The 27,305-nt window shown below is 31.5% G+C and overlaps 1 protein-coding gene across 2 annotated transcripts in view; it reads left to right on the plus strand.

Moving 5' to 3' along the window:
* The first annotated feature begins 1,779 nt into the window (after window positions 1-1,779).
* Window positions 1,780-27,305, plus strand: part of LOC119632375 (putative uncharacterized protein DDB_G0289263) — a 60,752-nt gene continuing 35,226 nt past the window's right edge. The window contains exon 1 of one of the 2 annotated variants that reach the window (XM_038025258.1): window positions 1,780-2,015. The gene's annotated coding sequence lies outside the window, so the exon portion shown is untranslated. The other variant, XM_038025257.1, reaches the window with a different exon arrangement.

Raw genomic sequence — 27,305 nt, forward strand, 5'->3', positions numbered from 1 at the left:
AAATGTATATGTTTTTATTCTATAAGAATTCCATGTAACATACTATATCAAACGTAATGATTGAATCAATATAACGCTTCGCTCTGGTAATAAATACGTACTGCAGTGTAATAATCTATGATATGAATGTAAGGTGAGCGAAATTGAAAATGTTAGAAAGCGCATTCTCGAGTTCACTGTTAAATGAAGAGATGGCAAGAAAATGCTGTGATAAAAAGAGAAAGAGAGCGAGAGAGAGAAAGAGAGAGAGAGAGAGAGAGAGAGAGCATAAAGTATCAGACAATATAGTTACAATACGATAAGCAATTAAATATTAATGTAATCAAGGTAAATTGATGTAAGAAATATTTTACAAATTAACATTTTTTCAAATCTGATTTAATTACTTCTCTTCGATATAGTTTTCATTTAACTTTTCAAATTGACTTTTATCGAATGAAAACAAAACAAACACAATTCAATCGATTGCACGTGAATTTAAGTTCTCTATGTAACTACAGTAAAAAGAGAAAGACGGAGAGAGAGAGTGAGAAAGAGAGAGAGAGAGAGAGAGAGAGAGAAAAAAAAGAATGCGTACTAAACAACCACTTGACGTGTGTGGAGACGATATGATTACTCACTCCTTAAAAAAAATTTCATGCCAATAAAATGATAAAAAAAAAAATGGTCAGACATATGCAACAAACATTTAAGGTCTAATTATAGAAACTTGACAAGAGTTAACATAGCTAAGCATACTAGAGCAAGACATTCATAGAAAAGGCTTTTTGGAAATAAAATATGTAAAAGAGCAGATCGTTTCATGTAAGATATAAAACAAAATTCTCTGGATTGTTTTAATTTACAAAACTTTGTTTAACCTAAATACTCAAAAAAACATGTTATGTATATGGTCGGAATGGCTGGATGGTGAGTGTTTACGTCAAGTTATGTTAAGTTTCTACAATTAAGCCTTTATATTATTGGGCTATGCATTTGTTGCTCTCGCCATATAAGCGAGCTGCATGCGAAAGTTATAATTGCAGCTCTTTCACCATATAGAAAGTAAATTTTACTCTCAGAAAATAGATTTTACTCTCAGCACAAAAACATTTGCTGGTTAAAGAGCCCAGCCATTTGTTTCGTTTATTTCATTTGCTTTTTTCTTTTCAATTTGCTGAGAGTAAAATTCTATTTTTGAGAGTAAAATTTACTTTGCTACTTTTCCCGTGCATTTGTTATCGAGGCCCTGAAACAATGCTGAGAATAATAAATTCTATTTCTGAGAGTAAAATTTACTTTGCTGTCTTTGCCGTGCAAAAATACTGCAAATAATAATAAAAGTTATAAATGCTCGCGAATCATTGTAACGAGCGCAAGTTTATAGAGTTGTGTTTTATTGTAATGTAATACTACAAAAAAAAAAAAAAAAAAAAGAAAATTTGAAGTGCAATATTTAAAGAAAATTTTTGTAGTATTAAACCAAATTCATTAAATAATTTAAAAGCAAAGTGCCACCTTATCAATATTCTAAAGACAAAATTGTTTAATACGAAAATCAATTTTAAATAATTCTACGCTGGAATTCTAAAGAAAAATTGTGAAAGAAGTTTTTACTATCGGAGACATGTGGAAATATATATATGTATAAATATATGTATATATATATATATTTATACCAACCTATATGTATATGTATATATATAAATATATATATATATATATTGATTTTCTGATATAAAGTAATGTGTGACACACGAATAACCAGATGAAAATGTATGAAGCAAAAAAAAAAAAAACCAGTATGTGGAGAATATAATGTAAAGAAATTTAAGACAATTTAAAAAAAAAAAATAATGCAAAAATATTTAAAGAGAGATCTTTTGTTTAGAGATATATGGAGGAAAATAATTTGTAATAAGGGGAGGAGCGTATTTAAATGAAAGATATAAATAAAATAAAATTTTAGGAAAACATAATTTTCATTAAATATTTGAAGTCGCCAAAACAACATCAAACAGCCGAAAATTGTGTATGTACGTATGCTCGCGTATTTGTAATAAATATTTTAAAACTAATTATAGGGCACACAACAGCAGAATGGATTAAACATTGTGATCAGAGTGAAATTTTGTGATAATTGTAAACGACGCTACGCGCGCGTTACATCATTTACACAAAAGCACGCAACAACAGTGCAAAGCCTACCCAAAACCATACAAAACACAACACACCAAGCCATACCACCACAATAGAAGGTAAAAGAAAAAAAAAAGAAAGAAAAGTGCAAGAGACCAGACGCAAAGTCAAAAGCAGGAAACACAAGCACCAACAACAGAAATTTGTGCATGCACAAAGTTTCCATGAGTGAGCATAAGTTAGGAGCTAGATTTTGGCACTAGTTACTATACAATATTCTCTCGTTTTTTTTATTTTTTTTATTCTTATTCTCTTTTTGTGTTTTGGTTTTTTTTTCTTATTTGTTTTTTTTTTCTTTTCTTATTTGTTTTTTTTTTTTTTCTTTTCTTGTAAAAAAGCTTTATGAAGATAAGCTCTTCGTTTTTGCATTAAATAAAGCTCTCAGTTAACGTAACAGCTAACACTCGCTCTCAACACTTAGCACATGTAGTAAAGTAGAAATGTTCATATCTGTTTCGTGTAAAGAGCTAAAGAAATGAGTGAGAGCAAATAAAGTTTGGGGAGAGGGTAGAAGAGCAAGATAAAGTAATGCCAATCAATGTATTTAAAAGAAACTGTAAAACTTTATGTTCACACAGTTCACATTCAAATCACAGAGTTTGGAGATGTCGCAAGATTGTGTCTTGCATATCGGTATATTTTATCTAATTTAAATATTAAAAATTAAAAAGAAGATATAAACTTTGATTTAATTTATTATAAAAGAAATATAAAAATTAATATGAAATGTCAATCTGTCTGCGTTCCTGTATTTAAACATTCCTAAATCTAAAGCACTAAAAGCAATTATTTAAGAAATAATTTAATTACAAATTTTGTGAAAATCGTATAATATAATAAAAAAAAAAATAATCGAAATTTATCTTAAAATTAGCATTCGTTAAAAAGAAGACGGCTTGACATAAAAGAAAAAAAAAAATTTTTTTTTGAATAATTAAATAAACTTTTAGTCCAAATATCGTAAAAATCGAATCAATCCCTCCTAAGCCTTTTTCCATTTTAAAACAAAAAAAAAAAAACAAAAGAAAAAAATTTATAAAAATTTTGGAAACTACAACAAAAACAACGATATCGCAACCATAAACAACAAATTTTTTTAAAATAGAAACGGATTAAAAAAGAACACTTTTTAAATATCCTTTAAATTATAAAACGTAAGTGTTTACTTTAATTGCTAAGAAACATTGTCAAAATCTTTCAAGTACCTGTATCATATTTAATTGGAAAATATTACCACAAAAAAATAAAAGTTTCGATCAGGATAACCAAGCAACAATCACTATTGAATAATATCTAGCTTTAAAACCAAAGCCAAAGGCGCTGAAATTTCCGCACAACATACCATCAATATTACAGCCAAAGTCTAATAGTCTTATCTCAAAATAGGAAAAAAAAAACAATGATATCCATCGTGGACGCATATTATATATTTGGTTGCAACATTCTCAAATAGGCATCGCGAAACGCCAAAAAGGTATATAACTCTGTCTCTGTCTCTGTCTCTATTCACCCAATCTTGCAGAAGAATAAGAAGAATGCAAATGCAATAAATTGGTTAAAAGCAATCGTAACTGTTTATAATGGGTCATTATTGCAACTAGATTGATTAACTTAACAAAGACGCAAACAACAAAGCTAAACGATAAACTTATTAGGAATAAACCTTTAAAGTCCACCTATTAGAATCGATGAAAACTCACACAATACAATTCAAACACAGCTAATGACAGTTTAGACATATAACCGATTTTTGCATATTCGAGTCCTGCATAAAAGAAAAGAAACGACGAAACATACTGTGTGTCAAGATTTAATTTTAATCAGAAATGCGATCGAATGGAAACGCTAACGGACTTAAAGGCTTCTACTTATATACCTTAGACAATAGTCTTGAATTAAATAATTCAGTTTTTCTTTTTAAAGTTATTTGACGTGAAATATTTGTGTATTAGATCTATTCGATCTGTTTCTCATATGTGATCGAGTTTGATGCACTCTTTTCTCTTTGTTGTAAATAGATTCTTATCTTGCACCAAGGACAGTAGGAAATGTGGCAGTGATAAAATGGATTTGAAAAATGAAAAAATCGTAATATAATCTACATTACGTTGTAATACTGTCAGCATATGGAAGTGGTGAACATCTAGCGACTACCAACTCGGCATATCCCGATTCAAATCTCTTTGTGCTAGGATCATATTTTACTATACACGACAGATGTGCGTGGCTGTAGCTGTAGTGAGTCTTCGATAGGTAAATGATAGGTAACATTTACCAATCAGAATGTGCATGTATATGTGCTGATCTGCAAAGAAACTTAATCTAATCATGGATTAGTATCTTCGATTGATAAATAGAGATAACGCTTCTACATATCGATGTTTTTATATGGAGATTAAAGAATTTGTAGATAAAAATCGTATATTTAAGCTTATATTGTATTAGTGTTAAATCTTATGGGATTTCAAACATAAGTGAAACTAACAGAATAAACATAAATAAGTGATCTATTTATTAATAGGTGAGAATTAAAAGAGAGAAAATTGAAGATTTTTGAAAGTCCACAAAAGAAAAGCACAAGCGAAGCAAAGATGAAGTATCGCAACTGTTTTATTAGAAATAAGACAGATTAGGGAAAACAACGTGCCTTGCTCCCAAACCTTACTACTGGCCGCATCTGAGCTGCAACAGAAAACTACAAGAAATACAACAAGAAAGGAAAAAAATTATCTTATTCATTACATTTCGATCTTTACACTATCATCGAACTCCTCGATCAGTTAATGCAGTGCCGTAACGAATGGGGATAACTTTCAAAAGATAGCGAGAGAGAGAGGAAGACAGTTTCAAAATGTTTCTTCAAGAAAAACTATTGACTTTAAAATAAATCTTATCCGGCGAGTAGGCAAGAGTCTCGACTAGCAACTCAATGGTCGTGGATTTAAATGTCAAGGGCGGTATAGTTTTTAATAAAGCGAAAAGCTTTACATGCTAATGCTTTAAGAGTTTGGTCTTAGAATTTATTCTCTTGTTAAATATATAATAACAACAATAATAATAAAAACTAACCTCAGCTGCATGAATGAATCCAGTGTCAGAAAGCAAAATTTTTACTTGAAGAAGTAGCAAAAGACGTACAGAATATGTCTGTAAAGAAAAAGGCCCATAAGTCTTTTTCGGGGGATAAGATGTCTCAACTTTAGATATCTTTTCACGATCCACTCACAATCCAGGACACGTCCCCTGTACGTATATACAGACGACGATGGTAAGGGAGAAAGGAGTGAAGAAAGGCATTCTATTTATTTATTTATCTATTCAAGCTGCTGACACCTCGAACCCATTAAGGCCTATTATAAGAGATTACAATGTCTACGATTTGCCTACCAAATGTCTAGCATTTTCTACGGTGTTCAACTGGGAAGTGAAAGCACTGTTTATGCCGAAATGATAGTCACGCTCCTTATTTGCTAGACCATACGCTGGTAGCCTAATATTCAAATTTTAATGCTATCATTGTAAGATAACACAAATTCATATACATTTCGATTAGAGAAATCGCATATATACTTTATGGGAACTGTTGAATTGCTTTTGAAGGAAATCAGTAAAAAGTATGTTTTATTTATTTTGGCACTGATTCCGAAATTTTAGCTTCAAATTTTTGATTTCACTCGCAAAACTTATTGCATTTTGTTTTCGAGGGCAATGAAAGACCTACAAGTCTTTATCTTTTGTTTTTAATTTATAATATTCGGAAGAACATTTACACAAATTAAGCAACAAAGTCATTTCGTAATTAATAGGCAGGCAATAAACAAATTCCAAAGCCATTATCGAATGGATAAAGTTTTCATTTGTATTAATCAATTAACTCACCAGGCCATGACACTTTGCATCGCCAAAAACTATTCTCTATTGTTCTGCTTGCAATGCATATGTCCTTAATCGGGCAAGATTTTCTATAAATTTGTTCATATAAAATTTTTGAATTTTCTCTATCCCTTTCAATCACTTCATATTATTTGCGATTTATGTGTGTGATATGTTAAAAATTCGACAATATGTAAATATAAGATTTATAATGCATGCCTATAATCGCCAGGACCATGACATGGACTCGCGAACGAAAGCCTACCACGGTTTGCCTTTACTGAGGACGTGGTTGGGAAAATGATTTCAAATCTAACCAACTAACCGTTGGACAACGCCTTAGAACGGATGATGGACTCTGTCTTTATCGGCCTAGATGGATAGGTGTTACAGATGTTGTTGTAGCCTTAGTGGGAGAGAGAGTTAACATAGTTAGCTATCCTTTAAAACACTGATATGCGCATATGTACATGCGTTTGCAAGGCGGCCTGTAAGTCTGCCTCATTAGATTATCTGAATGTAACAAGCATTTTTGCTAATCATCAATCAGTTATCTGCATCGATTTGGATTTCCTTTATCGAAAACTATTAAGCTGAGCTTTTACCCCATTCGACTTTAGTAAGTAAAGCAAGCAAGATGGCTGTATCATCATTTTACTTCGTACTTATATCGCAGACGTGATCGAAGTGCAAAAAATCCAAACAAACGGATCTTTTTTCATTCGGAAAGTATTAAATGAATTTGATAAATATTTCAATAAAATATCAAAGCAATTATCCCAGAGTGCTGCGAGTCCAGAAGGCCTAAAATAAAAATTTGCATCTTATTAAAGCGAACTTTAAACGAAACGAGAAAGAAGTAATTTTGAACTAATTTTATAATTGCCTTAATTTTAATTAATTGTGGTTGTCGTTTAAATTTGTCGTTTAATCTCTACACCCCATTTTACGGGCGAATCATATTTGATTGCTTACTCTCTGAGTAGATTGAATATAAGTGAAAAATCGAATCGTATAAAAATTTCTTGTTGGATACTTAGTACAAGTGCGATAAGCTATATCGGTGTCCCGTTCAGATTAGTTAAATGCGCAAAATATTATCTGCAAAAGTTTTAAAGCTTAAGAGTTTATTTGGATTCCTTGGATTTTTGAAAAAAATAAATTTATACAAATCATTGTCGAATGATATGAAAAACGAAATATTTATCATATCACGAGTGATGAGTGCTAAGAAATTCGGCCTGAACCGAAAATAGCTTACTGTTTTATTTTTTTTTCAGCTATTTTTCAGTTTTTTTTTTACATTATTCAAGTATTTTGCCTGTTTGGCGCTGTAAGCTTTATCAGCTTTACGTTCTAATTAACATAAAACTGCAATTTATCATGTTTTTCTCTATTTTTCAACATTCAACGTAAATTGTTACTATATACAGTGGATGTCGATAGTAAATACATTTACATTCTCACTTAAAAGAGTATGGAATTGTGAGCAAGAGAGAAAGTGAAAGAGAGGGAGAGAAAGTGATGAGAGTGTCGCGAGGAGAAAGAGATGATGACTTGGTTAGAGTATGGGTTTTCTTAAAAACGAGGCGCAAGGCTAATTCCAGGTCAGTCTTTATATTTCGCCTGAAACACTTTCAAAGGCCTCAACGTCTCGATACGTCTTCCATGAAATTTTGATTTTAATATGCATAGATTGAATTTTGGATATCAAACGCCATTAGTATGTAACAAGCTATATATTGTGCTAACATTCGTCTTTATAGATGCGACAAGTGTAAATATGTGTAAATCTACGTTGCTTTTTTCTCAGTTCTTACATTACTCTGACTTACTTTACTCTTATATATAGCACTTATAAAGTTGATCTTAAACCAACTATGTTCCTCTCTCTTCCTGTCGTTTTTGAAAAGCTGTCAAAGCTGTTGTGAGACGTTGGATAACAGATCGTTTTGTGAAATCGTTATAATGTAATATGAAGTACACATACATATATTCATTTTATTATTATAAATAAAATTTTCCTCAAATCGGTTTAAAAGTTACCCGCAAATGAAGAAGAAAGGACGAGTAAAGATATGGTTCTTAGTTTCTTTTCCCGCCTGTGTGATAATCTGCTAAATAATTTAAAAATGTGATTTGAAATATCTTCTAACTTGTCGTAGGTCAATAACCGCGCGTTTCTAGTAAACGATTTATTTTTATTCAGTTAAAAACAATCTAACTTGAAATACGCAATATTTAGTATAAGGGAGTGAGAAAAAAGTTACTTCATACCTTACATATGTGACAATAGATAATAGGACGATAGGACATAATTCCCAAAATTTATTGAAGACTGTCATTATTTTAACATAGGTTAGTTGATTAGATTATTTCAAAACTCAATTCAATGCAAATTTAAACTTTGAGCTAAATTTATTAAGAAAATAGAACTGAAATACATATAAGTAGATTTAAGCCTTCCTCCTGCTTATTATATTTAACAAACAAAAAGCGAAATTCAAGCACATGTAAATATTCCCATAATGAAAATTAAGGGCATTTTAATAGGAAGAGCGACAAGAACCAAAGGAGAGAATAATGTCCCCTTATTTTGATAGAAGCAAGTAGAGCTAATTCAATTCAATGCATACTGCGTCAAAGCCAATCTTGCAACGATATTTTGATACAAATAATAATATCGATATATCATAAATATTGCTTAAATGTATAATAAATATTGATTCAAATTTTGTTTTCCATTTTTTCATTCATGGAATCATATTAAAATCAAAATGTGAAATTAAAGTTATTTCGTCGAATAACATTTTGCCTTAATACAGGCAAAGGGATAACTATCAATAAATAATCGTTTCTGCAGTTGTCAATAATGATGGAAGCATATATAATATATTTATTGCTGTACATATAATGATAAAAAGCAATGATACAGCATATATGTGTGTGAAATTTACAGTTTTTTAACGAACCTAACAACACGTGTGTTAGACAGTTCTCGACTTGTGCCAACCTAATGGTATTAAACGAACATAATAAAACCTGGTTGGCAATTGTTAACAGCGTTGCGACAACCAAACATTTCGGACGGGCTCTTTGAATTACTCTCAGATGCAGCCAATTTGGGACTGATGCCGCTGCTTAAATTGCATAAGTTCGCCGCCCAGTTCCCACAAATTCCACAAGTTCGCCGACCAGTTCCCACAAATTTCACAAGTTCGCCGCCCAGTTTCCACAAATTCCACAAGTTGACCGCCCAGTTCACACAAATTCCACTAGTTTATGACACCATTTAACTATCAGCTGCTTTTCTCTTAAATTTGACTTTGCTGAGAGTAAATTTACTTTGCTGTACATTATTATGAAAGACGTTTCGGGCTTTTTGAAACTAAAATTTACTCTGCTATGTGTTCCTATGGAATCCGTTTTTTTGCTATTTCGAAAGTAACAATGTCTTTTTGAGAGTAAAATTTTTTGATGCACACCGCGAACTAAAACAAATCTAGGAATCTAGGAATGTTTAGGAATTTATATTCATGTTTCTCTCTGTTTCTTTCTCTCTTATTTAGACTCCTGTCAGTATAAAACAAAATTTTCTAGTAATACACTTATCTACCATTAGGTTTGTTGGATTTACATACATGCGTGTTTAAATGCCGGGAATGGCATACATGCTAACAACAACGTATGCACATGCATGGACATAGATATTTTGCCATACGATTAAAGTTACCTTAACATATTCTGCACTTGAGTATCTATGGCATAATAGGAAAAGTTTTTTTTTTTTTTTTTTTTTTTGTTTAATTTTCTTTTAATTGTTTTTTATTTTTTTGTTTTTTTCTTTAGCCTTTGGTGCAATTTTTTTTGCATAGTTTGTTCTTTTCCATCCTCTTCTTCCAGTCTTTTTACAACCTTTTTACACTGTCTTTGTCTGTCCTACTATTATTTGTCTCACTTCGTCGTGTTTTAGTTGGGGAGTAAATGAGGTTTGTTAAGAGTCGTAAAGCTCCTCTTATTTTTTTTGTTTTTTTTTTTTTTTTTTCTTACTGCCAACAATTTCATTTTACGACCATGCAAATCATTTCAAAGTTCAATGAACTTTGAATGCAAAAGCAAAACAAGAAGACAAGTTGTATGCTTGCACATATACACACAATATATGTATATATTTTAATGAAATTTAGCCATTAGAATAAAAAGAATTATTACAAAAATACTAAAATTTTACTATTAATGTTCATCAATTATTATTATTATTAGTATTAGTATTATTATATTATTATTTATTTATTTATTTAATTTTTCTTTCTTTTTTTTTAAATAAATCTGAAACCTCCGATACTTTGTTGAAAATGCCGAATTTTCCTCACAAAGTGCTAATTGCACTAATGTAATAACAAATATATTTAAAATGATAATATTTTTCTAATCATTATTGAACAATAACAGAATTTCATTTCCAAGAAGTGGGCAATAAAGTCCTATATATATATATTGTTGATTCTATACGTAATCTTGAAACTCATAACCATTCTTTTGCAATCATTTTATAGGAGAGTGTTTGAGGCAAACACACATTCATAACGGATTGAGAATCGAATCAAACTATTTTGACAATTTACTTGATTTTTTTAATGCGGTATTACTTTTTTTTTGGAGCGATGATTTTGTTAAAATGTTTGCAACGCCCGGAAGGAAGCATCGGAGACACCACATAGTATATACATTTTTGATTAGCATCAAATTCTCAATAGATTTAAGCGGGTTCGTCTGCCCGTCTGTGTAATGCTTGTTCTACACATACTTAAAATCAAATTGGTCGAAAGACACGCCTACAGTATTGGGTAAAGTGGAGACGCCTCTATTTTTCAAAAGGAAAAAAAATTGTTTTATTTCCTGCACACAGGTAGGGTATTGCCAATGGGCCAAGTCGGTTGAAGCACATGGCCACTGACTGTACTAAAAAAAGGAAAGGAATGAAAAATTAGTTTTTAGTTCATTACTCATAAATTATAGCGGATAAATGTGCAAAAATTCTATGGGCGAGGCTACAGCATCTGTATCAAAATGGTAAACACTAACTGCGCCTACCCAATATTTTATTGTATCAAAATTTATTTATTTCTTCAATACCTTTACAAGGAGAAGAAATTCTAGCCCGCTTTCAAATTTGAAATGCATGTAAACATGCCCGTCTGCCCAGCTGTGGTAATAATTCTCTCGCTAGTGAAAATAAAAATATCGCCTACAAATTTGTGAAATAATTTGGAAGTGTCTTAAACTTTTCCGAATAGACATCTACAACGCCCACCCACTCGGCTATGCGACAAAACCTTTTAATTTACAAAGTTGAAAATGTAGTTTTTTTATGCCTTTTGTTTTTTTTAGTACAATTTTGATGGGTCTAAAAGACTTGATCAAGACAGAGTATAATTTCCTTACTTGTTATATCCACCAATTTAAGGTGAGGGTATATTCATTTTGTTTTTTTCAATAGTATACGTAACATTCGAAAGGAAGCTTCAGAGCGTAAGATTCTGAGTTGATTTAGGCATGTCCGTCCGTCTGTTGGTGGGCGTTGTTGGCAATCTCCTGGTCTCAAAAATGAAAATATCGACTTTAAATTTGGTAGAAACATTGGAAGTTTCTGCACGCAGGTTGGTGCTGAAAATTGGGCAAATCGGTCGGAACAGAAGCGCGCGGTGAAGCGTAAACTAAACGCAACTCGATTTTTTTTTTAGCAAAAATTTTTGGATATTTGCTCGTTACTCGGTAATTGTAAAAGTTGAAGTGCTGAAATTTTCCACATACACTTTACGAAGCACTCTACTCTTTACGTGGAAAAATCGAAAACGTAATCCATGCCGATACAAAGTCACAAACGATTAAATTTTGTTTTTCGCTTTTTTGAGGTTTTATGCGTATTTATCATAAATCAAACAAGACCGAATGTTTGAAAACTATTTTGGACACTCCCTAAATGGAGATGTGCCATCTGCTAAAAATGGGTTCATATTAAAATGAATATGGTAGACACCACGTTTAATTTTTTTCTTGATACTACCAGCGATATGGGTATCAAACAAAAGAACTTGGAGAGTAGAATGTGAAAAACATAGTAAGGGGTATGCGAAGTTCGGGCCCCGCCGAATATAACTTTCTTACTTGTTTTAGTATAACGGTTAAATAGGTGTAAAAGATCTGGCCACGACAGCATATAATTTCCATACTTGTTCATATGTTTTTTTGTTTTTAAAAAATCTCTCGTTACTTCGACTAACTTTGTTTTCTATGGCTGGTGTTCGTTCTTCAAGATTTGTCGTTAATGTTCGCAAGGATTCCTATATTGCAAGTATTTACACTTGTCCCTATTCGATTCCACTTAATCAGGCTAAGCGTTTATTTCCGGGCTTAGAACGACAATAATAAAAAAAAAATTAAAAAACGGTCGATTGACCTTTTTCTAATGTACAAGAAGGTCTTAAGATCACAACCAAAGTGCTTATTTCGCATACTGTCCTTTTCAAGGACAAGCATTTTTTCAATACCGTTTCATCTTACATCACGTACGGCACAGGTGTATAGAACGCCTAAAAGGACTTAACACCTTCTGGCACTTGAGCTTACCTGCCCGATTGTCTGAGGTTTGCGCATAGTTTCGTTTTCTCTTGATATTTCGACGAAGTACGTTGCAACTTCCTGAAAGCGAATTGAATTGGACCATTTCTATAAACACTCTTTATATAAAGTCCTATTTTGATAAAAATTTGTATGAAAAATAAGATTGCAATTTTTAAAATATTCGAAATATATATTTTTGTTGAGCATTTTTTCGACCCCATCCCATGATGACAGAATCGAATATTCAAAATTTTATGATGGAGATTTATCCAGCGATTTGGCATATACATTTTCTCTAGCATATATGGAGTGTACATGGCCATTTTTGGGGCTCCTTTCCAGGGGATCCTTTTATGATAACAAAATCAAATTTTGGGATATCTTACAGTGAGTAAATAAAATTAAACTTTTCAGAATTAGGGGTCACATCAGTTCAGTTTTTCAGGTCCCTCCTCTATTACGCTTCGTTTCAAAAGTCGGTATATTTCTTGTACTGAAACTTTTTCCACCAGCATTGTCTCTAACGAGTAATTTTATAAAGATTCTTTCCTCACATCTGGCTTATGTTAAAGTATCTGACGTGATATATATATCATATATATGGACCATAAATTAATAATACGGAATAGAAACGAATAAGAATGAAAAGCTTTTATTATCAATCTTAGTTCAATGCGAAAAACCTTTTTCCATTGATCTTTCCAAGCAGAATTTCGTAGGTGTCAAAACGACATTCGACGGCTTTTCTATTAAACTCTTTTTTAAAGTATTGTCTAGTTTTTATATGTTTAAAAGACTCTTAACCTCCCTTTCAGGGTTTATTGGTTTGCATTTCTGCGCACCTTTGAAAAGTGAACATATATTCAATTGGTCAAAACGTTGGCGTCATCCTGAAGGAAGTTTCAGAGATCCCATATTGCCGGTTACTTTCCAATTCTGGTTATAAGTTTAGCGAAAACTTTGGAAGTTCTTGCATGCACTTTGGTATTAGAAAGAGGCAAGTCAACAAAAGCGCACGCCTTTAGTACAACGTCCAGTTGAAGCACATTTGCTTTTCGATTTTTTTTTTGCTCGTTACTTATAAACATATGCCGTATATGCCGGAGGCCGATGCTATGGTATCTGAAAATAGCCTCACTCAGTCGGCGGCATAGAGTAACAAAACTTAATTTTCCGGGATTTATTTTTTATCTACAGCATAGCGAATAAGCATAAAAATTTTTCTCACAGTCGAACATAGTTTACTACAAAACTCCCAGATAGATCGTCAACATGTAATTCTTGTAATTTTTCTTCTTCAAATTCTTCTTCGGTTGTACATCTTTTTTATTTTCAAATCCTAAACTATAATTTTTTCAATAACCGACTCGATCCATTTCAGATCAGATAATATAACTTTTGCGCATACCTTCTTTCGATTTGATGGCTTAAGTTTATATTTCATTTTGGAAGTTGTCAAAAAAAGGCAAGGGTGTGAAAGTAAATTCCAATTTAATTAGCAAAAATTGATTTACCCACTGCCTTAACAGGGCTCTGTTAGCCTGTACTCTGTTAGTGTGTAGGATAAACATATGGGCGGATTTGGAAGCTTACTTCCATCCAAGTTAGGAAACGTCAAATATTTTTGCGGACACAAGGCATTTTCATATAGTTTCACATGCAATGGGTGGATATGGGAGAGCTTTTCTAGTCTTTATGGCGCCAGAGAATTTGAACAAAAGAAATTAGAAATTGTTTTGGAATGAAAAGTTTGAATTTCTTTAACTCATTCAAAAGGTATTTTCATATAGGTTCACGAAATGTTTGCAAACATTTCTTACGTGTCCTAATTTGAAAGGAGTAATATTCCGAATACAGACATATCCTGATTCGAATTCCTTAACAGAGCAATGTTAAGAGATTTAATAAATAATGTTACCAATTGAATTCGAATTTATCTGGACAACCTCTTGAAAAATGCCACTGTATAAACTTGAACATGGACTCGCGACAAAACAATGAAAAGAACGGAAATGAAAGGTGAAACACAATTCATGTTTAGCGAAGACAGAAAGACGGGCAGGCAGACAGATTAAAATATCTCTGACTTTGATAATCAAACATTGATCCGTGCGTGCCACAACTTGAAAAAGAGTCGAAACAAATATCAAAAAGGAAAAAAAAAACAAAAGTATAATAAACCCGTAGGGAGGAAACTAAAGACGTAAGTAACACTATCTCTCATAAGAAGGGAAACATTCATACACGCTTTTTGCAACTTGAGATCTAAGTATAAAAATCATATTTATAAACACACGTGCACACACACGCACACGACCGTATATATATATATATATATATATATATATATATATATATATATATATGTGTGTGTAAATGTCCTCGTATACCTAGGTGCGTATGCTTGAATAATATTCTATAATAATATATGTAAAAGCAATCTTATCTACACTGCATGATAAAAGTCGTCGTCTTTGCAGATTTGCCCATGATCTCTAAAAGTTAATTACTATTTTATATCGACCATATAAGAATATATGGTGTATTTTCGCAAAAGGGTCCGTGTTTGACTAGTGGGTCCTGGAAAATGAACCTAGTAATGACGAAAGGACATTAATTTCCAACTTATTCTTATTGTTAGCGAAGGATATATTATATCAATCAATAACTTGCTAAAGTGCTCTAATGATCTTTAGGCACCGCAAGTATTCTAATAATATTTTAGCAATTTCGCACTGTAGTCCCTTTAATATCAATTATACCTCTACAGTACTGTATTACTTATTGTAACGCCTTGAAGAAAGTAAGTAAAATATTTTATTTATTTATTTATTTTTTTTTTTTTTGACCATAAATAACTTGGTTGATTTAGTTACATTCATTGTTTGCCCGTTCGTTGGAGCAATGATTTTGACCTTCAAAAAAAGATTCCATCCTTTTCCAGTCGTTCTTGTCAGATTAAGTTTGAAAATTAGTAAAATCAAAACAGGCTTAGTCCATATATGTATGTATAATGAATATAATTGAAAATGTTTACCATATACGATAAATACTGTATATGTATTTATTTTACTTTATAAGATACAGTGGCTTTAGTGTGACGCTGCGCACGATATTGAGATTTTTCTATTGTAACGTCCTTAAGTGACGTCGCTAAAACAGCTCTAACTTGATCGAAAAGTTATGAAATTTTGACATATCTCGTTTGAATGATGGTACCATCGAAAAATTCTATGGATTCGTCAATAGTTGTCCTACGTTTGCATGATATCCTACAAACTATTTGAGAGAACTTTTATATATATATATATATATTTTTTTTTTCCTTTTTTTTATTGCAAGTAAATGATGCCCATTCGGCAGAGATTTTTGTATTTTTATTTTTATTACCTCGTTATTGCCCTCACTTAGGATAATAGTTTTGCGTTAATTGATTAATTTAAACAGACAGAGCCTTAACGCAATACTCTATATGATTTTTAATAGATACCCGCTTGAAATAGATTTTCAATTGCTTTGCAAAATGATCTCACTAAACTCGTTGTGGTCAAAACTATACGATATTACGACGTATGTACATATGTAATTTAGATCGTAACTAATCGGTAACATCTCCTCTACATTCACTTTATTACTTACTTTATACAGATTAGTTTATGAAACCAAAAAAAATTTTAAAAATATATGACTTATTGTTTTGATTAATTCGCAAATATGAGATTTTTGCTCATATTTTTGGGGAACGAAAACTTTTGCTCGTCACTATACATATATGTGGTGGTACTTGAGAACAAACTACTGACCTACATTTTAAAAATTCAAGGATTTTTAATTAAAAAGAGAGAGAGAACGAAAGAGAGAGAGAGGAGAGAGAGAGAGAGAGAAAGTAGAAAAATTCAACAAGAAGAACGACCACAACAACAACAACAACAACGAACCTAAGAGGGTTTTAATAGATATGCATGCAAATGAACGCATATTCCCATAAAATATGTGTGTTAGTGATTAAAATTTTTAGCTAAACATCATAGCAGAAAAAAAAAATGCAAAAAACCAGGTTAAGTTTTCAATCAGAAACATATCTTTACATAATATACAATACATACATACATATATACGCACGCAAAGATATTCTATGTAGAAAAGGATATAACACAAGAAATACCCGTATATAACACCATCACCATCATTATCATCAAACCAACTTCCTACACAATTTTTCATAGCAAGCAATACGCATATAGATCACTAAAAGATATATATATATATATACAGAGAGAAATAGAGCAACAAAATAAAAACAAAAGTAAAAAAAGTCATAAAAATTTGGGGCAACTCTTAACAGCAGACGTAAGATATGACTGCTTATCTTTGTGCACAATAAGGTAGATAGATAGATAGATATATATATATATATATACCACACATACACATGAACACACACATACACTTAAATATTATATATATATATATATATATGACATATTTTGGGTGTTCAGTTAGCCAAAGTTGTATCGTAACGTATTGTATCGTTTGTTAAATGTTTCATTTTATTTCATACAAGTATTTTATATTACAGTAGTACTTTTTTTAGTCTAAGAATTCATTTCATTAGTCTAAAATAAAAATAATAATAATAATAATAATACAGTAGTACTACGTACTACGTACACATGCATATATTTCGATTTACCATATGCCAGAATAAAACAGCGGAGTAACTAAACGCCGCACCGCAACATTTTAATGGCTAATGTAGTCATTATGCGGATGTATTTGCTTGCGTTACTTACGTGCTTTTATATTGATAAAACTCAAGCATGGTTTAGACAAATATTTGGCATATGCACGAATGTAGGCCAACATTGTCTGTCACAGTGTTTTTGGTCAAAACTCTGTACGTGTGCATATATGCGTACGTGTATATACTTTTTTTATATTTAAGATTTAACGTAGATCTGTAGTGTATGTGTGCAAGCGTGCGCGAGCGCATATATGTGTGTGTTTGTATGCATGTATAAATGAGGTTTTTTTTTTTTTTTTTTTTTTTGTGTTAAATACATAGTAATAAAACAATATTGTTTGATTATTTTCTGTCTGCACTGAAAAATTTTTAATTTCTTGTAAGTACGAGTGTAAGTACATGAAATCATTTAATTCTCTGCGTGCGTGCTAGCGATTTATTTATTAATTTTTTTTTCATTTTTTACTCTCTATTTCTTTATCTCTTTTTCGCATTCTCTGCCTTTCTGTCTCCTTTAGGGGCTTTTTCCTTCTTTTTTTTTTTTTTTTTATTTTTTTTTATTTATTTATATTTTTTTATTTACGGCGGCGAGGCAGCGGTTTTCGTCTGAGATCTCGCTAAGGAATTTCTTTGTGAGTGTAAGGTAAACAGCAGACAAAATTCTTCGAATTTTTTCTTCTCTCTCCCTCTCTCTCTCTCTGCCTGTGCTCAATTTTCGTGACTAAACAAATTTCAATTTACAAGGAAACGAAGAATAAACTATTTGAGTGCAGCACCATCATATTCGATACTTCACCTGATCTTTGATCGTCTGGCTGTATATTTTTTAACTGTTTGATTAGTATTTGTTTGTCTATATAGTTGAAATAATCAATTATTAAAAGACAAATTAATAATAATCCTTTAATTTTTTTTTTATTTAACTTATCATTCATGGATTCAAGATTCTAAAAATTTGATTTGTAACTCGTTCGCTTCAATCCATCTACTTTTTGCATTATTTCAGAGCAAAAATATCTTATATTTTCTTAAAAAAAAATTTTTTTTAATGTTTTAATTGTTGAAAAATTTAAAAACAATTTGAAAATTCTCTCTTCACACTTTGATACAAATATGAAGATATATGTAACTAACGAGACATATAGATTTGGTAGTCCAAACAAAGTTTTCATATGTTTTGCGTTAATCGGATTTTCTTCAATGGACGTAAGCGTCTTAATTAAATTGATGCCATCATTCAAGATGATCAAGAATTTGCATAATATATATACATACATAATGTACCAAGGTACCTTATGAATATCTCTGGCCATTGCAAACACCTGACACATTGCCGTAGTGAATGTAAAAAATAAAAAACCGGTTTTCCTGCATATTATACCTTAGGTGATGGGTACAAAAAAAAATTCGTGTATTATAATTTTTTTATACATTTTTTTTTTTTTTTTTGAATTTTTGTGTATTTACAATGTTATTTATATACCAATGTCGTTAAGCTGCGTTACGTGTTCATTAGGTATTTTCGCAGAGAAAATTGACTATTTGTGCAAACGTGTAAAATGTCTGTAATTGGTGAGCGCTCTTATCAATGTTTCCAGACACCTACAGAGCAAAGTCCATTTTTGTATATTAGCAAAAAATTAAAAATATCAGCAATTCGACTCAAAAAATTGCAACAAATCAAATGAAAAACAAAAAAAAAAAAGAATGAAGACAATAATAATAAATATTCATCGTGCAGTAGACAACGTTATGATTAGTAAAATCCTAAACAAAATAAGAAATAAATAAATAAATAAAATATAATTAATAAAATTTAAATTTATTTTCATTGCAAAAGATCGCATAGCAATCAAATTTTAACTCATTTTGTTTTTTGCTCATAAAAAAAAAAAAAAAAAACGCAAACACTATGGACCTAAATCTGAAAATCGATGATCCCCATCAAGTAAGCTTTTAGAAAAATTTTTTTTGCAATGTTCAGGACATAAACTAAAATCAGTAAATTAAAAACATTATGAAAGAATGAGAAAAATTAAGCAGACAATTTGTAGCGCTAAGCGAAACACAACATAAAACAAAAAAAAAAAAAAAAAATGTCAGAACGACCTTGACTTTTAGTGGACTTTGAAGTCTTATACGTTTTCGTTTTCCATATTGTCGTATTTCTAAAAGCTTTTTATCACATTTTCGAAAAAATAACACAACACAAATTAATAAACAAACTCTCTTCTCAACATTTTTGTGCAATACGAGGCGTAAGTAGTAGTCGTTTGTATTTAATGCAATATGAGGATCGTATTAATAGATATAATGTGCCATTTACGTGCTAAATTTTGACATTTTTTACGTTTTATCGCTACGCTACGCTACGACCGATATTTGCTTCAGTTTCCTTGCATATAGAAATCACGTCTCAGTCAAAAAAAAAAAGAAAAAGAAAAATTAGGTAGAATGGTTTTTTTTTTTTGACATTTTTTACTAACTTAATTAGATCAAGATAACCCAATTATCAAACCGAGTTATTTAAATTTTGTTCATTAACGCACAAGAGGTCACAAACAATCGCCACCAGTTTGATGAATGAAATCCTTTCGATAATTGAATCGATGCGATATGCAAACTAATAAAATTAAAGTACGATTATCTGATGTGTGAACATTTAACCACGGATCATAAGGAATACATTACACATGACGTTGATGAAAAGAAAACGCCTACGTTCCGGTAATTGAAGAAAAATAAACAATATCCAACTTGACTGAAATCGTCATCTGATTTTCGTAACGTAGGGAAGTACTTTCACCCTACATCACTGCGGTATATTTGGTTTGTGCGAACCTATGCAATAGTCAGATCCCCCTTTTATTATAAAGGGATATCCCATTCGTTTTTGTTTTTTCTTCACCTCATTCTATGTATGACCTCCTCGAGTCAGCTCTGTTCGTAAGCATGCACGCTTATCCATTGTTCGTTTATGGTGTCGATTTCAGTCGTCCCACAGCTCTTGCAACATTTCGTTGGTTTAATATGGAAAGAAGGATTCGCGGCATGTTCTCCTGCATTGCTTTAAAAATGGTAGAAGTGCAAAGGACATTTGCACCCTTTATGGGAGTAGTACTATGATTATTTGAATCGTCCGTAATTGGATTACAAAATTTAAAGATAGTAATTTTGACTTGAAAGGTGAAGACCGCAGCGATCGCCCAACGAGTATGCTTCTCATTTGTGCACAACGATACACAATCAATTAATCAAGATCGAATATATCGTCTATTGCTTTTGGATCAAAAAAAAAAAAAGAAAGAAAAAAAGAAACGAAGAAACTCCCTAACATAAATGTCTGCCCTTTCGTCCGTCTTGTTTTCTTATGTTTGATACATTTTAATGAATTTTGATACACCGATATGTTTTGGGCCAAAGATAAACGCCAATGCTATAATTTTTGCAAAATTTTCACATGAATAATTATGAAGTGATGGACCTTGGCCCATTATGGCGTTGTAAATGCATCATAGAGGCAAGTACCTAACCTAACAAATCTTGGATATAGTCGCTATGTGATAAAGTCCTAAGTGGTGAAGGATTTTTATAAGGGGCCGAGGCCCGCTATAGTATTTTGAGTTGTGAGACTGTTTTTAATTGAAACACAAGTATGGAAAATTATGGAGCAATAACGAACAACGAAGTTTAATAAATCCATCGTGGACGCAGAAACCTAACCTTGCAAAACCTGGATATAATCCTAATTTCGTATCTGATCATTTCCTTCCAATTGAATGAAAGTTTTCGCCGCGAAAGCTTAGACATTTAAAAAGGAATATTTAGAGACAAACATTTAATTGATTATACAAGAAGGTGTATAGATCAGATCAGTGGAAATATCATAATCATCATTCGCACCGTTCGTTAATTGCAGCAATCATACCTTTCCATGCAGAGTATCTTAACCGTAACAATGGCCAGTTCGAGGATCAGATATGCTTCTGTGATCAAACTATTTATCGTATAGAGGTGATATTGTGGGCGAACCTTGAACATTCACCGTTTTCATCCTAAAAAAAAGAAATAAATCAATAAAATAAAAAAAGGTTAGAATAAAATTTCCGATATTCTACAATATTGGCCGATTTTTTATACTTTTTTACAAATATTGTGGTTAATGGGTAATGAATAAAAGAACGCAATCTTTTTACTTTCGAAACCAAAGTGTTCTCCATTTACTTTATACTAAGCGTTCGTACCTAAACGAATTTCATACATTTTCAATTCCAATCTGCATATCTGAGAACTTCCAATAGTAGTATGGATGTCTGCTGAAAGACATTGCGCAGACGGACGGACAAATATACCAAGATCGATTGGAAATTTGATGCAGAAATTTATTTTATAGGGTTTCCGGAGGTTACATCTGAAGAATGAATTCGGCGGGCGTGGCCGATTTTTGATTTTTTATAGGGACTGAAGGGTCATTTATAGAACATAAAAGCAATTTGTTGCTGTCGTGTCTGTTGGAGTTTGTTAGTAGAGAGGAAAGAAGTGTTCTTTTTATCTTTTTAATTTTAAACACAAAGGTTTACTCAGCTCATTTTGCACTATGTTGCACTGTGTTCATGGACGAATTTTAAAAGCGATATACTTAAATCGGTTTCGAATTTCCGAATAAATTGATACGAGTGTATACATTACATCTCTCCATTTTCTTCGATATGTGGAACTTATATTAGATATCGGAAAAACAGGTGTACAATTAAAATTTGTGTGATGAACTTCCTATACTTGCACTTAGTGTATAACATGTGCATAAATAAGATATAAGATGCATGCATGTAAATGGGCTTGTTCTACGCCGTACTGCTAACGTGGAATAGTGTGTTTGAAGAGTCACTTTAATGATAATATATATAAAATTTTCAAATAATTATTTATTCACTTTTGAAAAAATTTTCAAAAAATCAAAAAAAAATTTTCTTTGTGCGAAAATAATTTTTTTTTTTTTATCATAATTTAATTTTTAAATTATTTTATACAATCAATTGTGAGAAGAGGAGTCGCCTACTATAGTTATGAAATCGTCTACATTGTTGCTAAGTTTTACATATATATATATATGTGTACAAAAAAATTTTTTTTTTATTTATTTATTATTATTTTTTTATTTTTTTTATTTTTTTCTGAAACAACAGCTAACTGGCGGTAACGGCAGTAGCTTATCAAACCTCTCAAGGCATATGAATAATAAATAAACAATATATTCATGAGTTCAGTACAAGATAAAGTCCATATATTGCACATATGTACGTATATATGGTTATAAATGTCTAGACGTTATAGACACGATTAAGAAACCACGCAGGCACACATATCTATACACATACACATATACATGCACAGAATTGAGTTGAAAAACCCCAAACCGTATTTGTTTTGAAAATATCAACATTAAATAGATTTAGTAATCTTATCGTTAAAATGTCAGGTTTACTACTATTCTTTAGCAAATAACCATAAAAATTATACAAAGTTGAATAGAGAAAACGTATATAGTAACGAAGAATGCATTTACGTTTAAGAATTAAAGTAACACGAGCTTAATGATTGATGAGCGTGAAAATGAAGTATAATAAAAAAAAAAAATAAAAAAAATTGTTTTCCTTTTTTTTTTCTTTTCTTTAATTTGTTTATAATAAAATTATAAAAATTCATAGATGTTTTATTGCATGACATAAGAATGAAAGAGGACGAGAAAATAGCTAGACGGGTTAAGGCAAAAATATTTGATTTGAATTTATCTCTAAATCGTATTTATAAGTTTTTTGATTGCACCCCCATAAAACTTTTTATCTTGCATTGAATAAATTGTAGGAGACACATTAACTACGTCTATTGCAATCATATAATTGGTCATATAAAAAGTCTTTGCGGTTTTTAGCGCGCCTGCTCTTCTTTTCAAATGTTTCCAAAGTGTCATGTGGTTGATGTTTAGCGCCTCCACCAACCCCACTCACAGCATTCTCCGGCATTTTTTTGCATGTTTTACCTTCTTCATCGTAAAAAAGCATCAAAAAATGTAAGCTGAAATGCCACGATGTACAGGCATTATCCCGTAAAAAAAATTGCGGATAACTTTCAATAAGATCTAATATATTGTGATTTGCTCAGGGACCCTTCAAAACGTGCAAATATTCTTGATCAGTATCAAATTCTAGTTCAATTTAAGCATGTTCATGTGTCCATCTGTTCACCTGATTATGTGATATTTGTTGTAAACATTCCCCTGGCCGCAAACAAAAAAGCCGCAAAGACTTTTTATAGACCCTAATAAAAATATATGTATATATATATATATATGTATATATATCTACATATCTATATATCTACATATCTATACCTACATATCTATACATATATCTACATATCTATACATATATATATATGGGTGTGGACACCAGCATTAAAAAGTGAAAAACTCCCTTCAAAAGCGATTTTTTTTCCTTCAAGATACTTTCGTTTCAACAACGATATATCTGCTCAGAGGGTGTCTCCCAGAATTTCAACATTATTAATTCAATACTAATTTTATACGTAATGAACTTATTCTTTCTTCTTTAGAGGTAAGAAACAAATCACCGACGCTAGGAGCTGAACTTAAGACGCTAACAGAATATAATCGTAATATGTTTTTTCAAATATAGATAAGCATAAGTAACATCGTCCTAGAGAAAAATCAGTTTTGCTTACGGCACATATCAGAGATCAACAACATGTGGTTAAATTAAATTTGTCATTTATTTTGTCGCAAATATAAATTGCATGTCACATGTCTTATAACGGAATGTGCTTGCTCTTCGATTCGTTGCCTATTATTGCGATGTTTATTCTTTGCCTGTGTATACACGCTACAACAATTGTGATGCAGGGTATATTTGTGCTGTATGACGTATGTAACACCCAGATGGGGTTAAAATAGACTGATCAACGAATATTTGTGTGCAACCTACCGGTCGTAAGCTTATGGATAAATTTGATGTGAACTGCCTTGCCCCAAAGCACGAACGCTGCTAAAAAAGATGAAAGATAAAAGTCGCTGAATATTAGTATTTAGACATTCTAAGTTGGTGGGAAAAGTTTTGTTCGGCTTGGGCAATTTTTAGAACTCCCTCTCTTATAACAGTTCCTACGAAGGCTGAGCTCTTATATAGTAAAAATCGATCTCATTTTCAATATTTCTTGATGAAAATTGGTTCATAATAGCAAATTGACAAAGATTTTAACCTTAGCGAATTGGGACCGCGTAGGTCTACTTGCCGGATACTATCACACATTAGGATTTCTAGCAAATGTAGACCTTTATATGTCAAAAAAAAGCATAATTGTTAGTGTTTTATGAGAAAAATTTTTTCATGATAGTTATTTGGCATAAAAATTTAAATGGGCCAAATTTGAACGACGATGGGGCTATTTCTTGAACGACACTTTATGTATGATTTCGCTTGAAACGCTTCAGTAAGTCCTTGCAAAAAAGGTTTATTTGTTAATATAAGGAAAATTATATATAAAAAAAAATTAACAGTAAGGAATTTGGATTGCGTAGGTCTATTTCTTAGAACCAGGCTTATCACAAAGGGCAAGCCATTTTATGAAGAAAAAGTTTATTTTTAGGAAGTAAAATAAAATTGATTCATGCCATTTGAGGTTTCGGACATCTTCCAATATGCGGGCTTTCGCGAAAAATATGCCTTTGCATGAAAATAGTGCGCAATTTTTGGTGTAATAAGTGAATAACTCTACCAGATAAAGTCAAGTAACGTTTCTTACGATCGACTTTACCCAATTATAATGTTCTCGTTTCTTTTGAGATGAATTTGAAATTTCACATTTTGTAACATCCAACTCGTAGACGATCTAGAATCATTGGAAAACTGTTTATTAAATATCATTTATTTTCTCCAAAATGAATATAATCGCCACCACTTACTCGCTAAAATTACACTCCCAATTGTCGATAAGCGTTTGTCATCACATTTATACTATTTATCGTTTATCATTTATTAATCGGTTGTCAACTTTTTGTATAAAAACCGAGGTGCAAGACAATTAATTTTTCTCTATCGTGAAAGTATTCATTTTCTTAAGCATATTACATTAGGACCGCACGACACGTAACGGTGTTGTCCCTTGTTACTATATCAAAAGAATAAATGACTTTGTGCTTCTTGAGTTGCGTATATGAAGCGTTCATAAACTGAGTGCATGGGAAAATCGGGTTAGGCAAGCTTCAGTCAATAGTGACTATGATATCCTCAATTCGTTTTTACTAAAACGTTTAAAATGCCCTAAAATTATGTATTAAGTTTTTGTGCTCCCCCGTCCTTTCCCTCACCATTCCCAGTCCGACCCGACCATTCTAACCGTCTCTTAGCCAATCGCCTCACATTATTTTGCCACATACGCCCTTAAAAATAAATGAAATAAAAAACAAGTCACATCATTAAAGTCGGACAAGGCCGGCCATTACCAAAACAATATTTATTTTTGTATGAAATTACTATTATGGGTCAATTTGCATCACCCCCTTCATATTAAAGTTGGACTTTTCTGCTCTATAGGGGATGAATTTCCGTTAAAATTCTTATTAGGATAGGAACTAAAAAATAGGCCGAGAAGATCCAAATTTGATATAGTAAATTTTTTTATATTAATTAACTATTACGATATAATTTTCATCATGAAGCATTGAAAATTATACCTCTTTGTCGCATGAACTTCAGTTTTTGTTGTTTGAGAAGAGATTCAAAAATTGGCCCAGCTGTTCCAACATTTTCATACCAATTTTGAATGTCACTTAGTCACTTTTGCTGAGAAATTTTAAAAATTGCAATTTTTTCCAAATACTACTTTTCAGAATAAGGCGTTATATGGGGGGATTGGCCGAAAAAGGGAATCGATCCGAACCATTTTCCTTGAGCCAAATTACATTTTTGGAATAAATTTCATCAAAGTATCTCGAAAACTGCGACATATAGCTTGAAGACAAATTTCTATGGACAGACATCAGATTCAAAATCGATCGGTATAATAGAAGGTGGATCTATCTTAAGCGTAGGGTTTAAAAACCCAAATCATCTAAATCGATGATGTTCAATGTTTTTGGGTCTTCGCTAGCATTGATTCTTTGGATTATCTATCTACTAAACGTAGACTTTAAGTGATGAATTCATGTCGACATATATTGCAATCTTAACCTTCAATATTTACATGCTAACTTAACTGAATTTAATATCTTTACAATATCATTAAATTTATTTATTTAAATAATATTCTGCTACCCCTCTCATGTTTCTAGTGAAGATAATAAAATTCTCGAATGTTAAGAATTATTTTTACGAGAGTTCAACAAATCCGAGCACAGTTTTAGCCCTCGCATAATTAGAGATTCAGTATTGTTTCATGCTGTTGTCCGCGTATTAATGAAATTAATTAATTTGCCTTCTGAAGCTGATGAGTATTGTCATCGCATTAAAAACATTTTTTCCAAACTGCGTTATCAATTTTATTTAGTCCGGCGGCATTTATTATTATATTTCGCTACATTGCTATTTATGACAGCGACTTAGCTAAAGTTGTGTTACAATAATCGGGAATAATGGAAAAAAAGTGTTCCATTATAATATAATAATAAAATTGATATTATTTGAAGGCTGTGTGTGCCGCTTTATGTCTTTCTGACTGTTTTTCTTCTCTTCTCTCTTTCTCTTCCCCGAAATCTTTTTTCATCATTCATCCTATCTCTTTCATTATCTTTCTCTTTCTCGCTCTCTCTATCTCTCCTTGGCCGCACATATCACTCTTATACTTCGCCGCTATTGTATGTAAGCCACAATGC

The sequence above is a fragment of the Glossina fuscipes genome, unplaced genomic scaffold, assembly GCF_014805625.2.
Source record: "Glossina fuscipes isolate IAEA_lab_2018 unplaced genomic scaffold, Yale_Gfus_2 1, whole genome shotgun sequence".
Taxonomy (NCBI): Eukaryota; Metazoa; Arthropoda; class Insecta; order Diptera; family Glossinidae; genus Glossina; species Glossina fuscipes.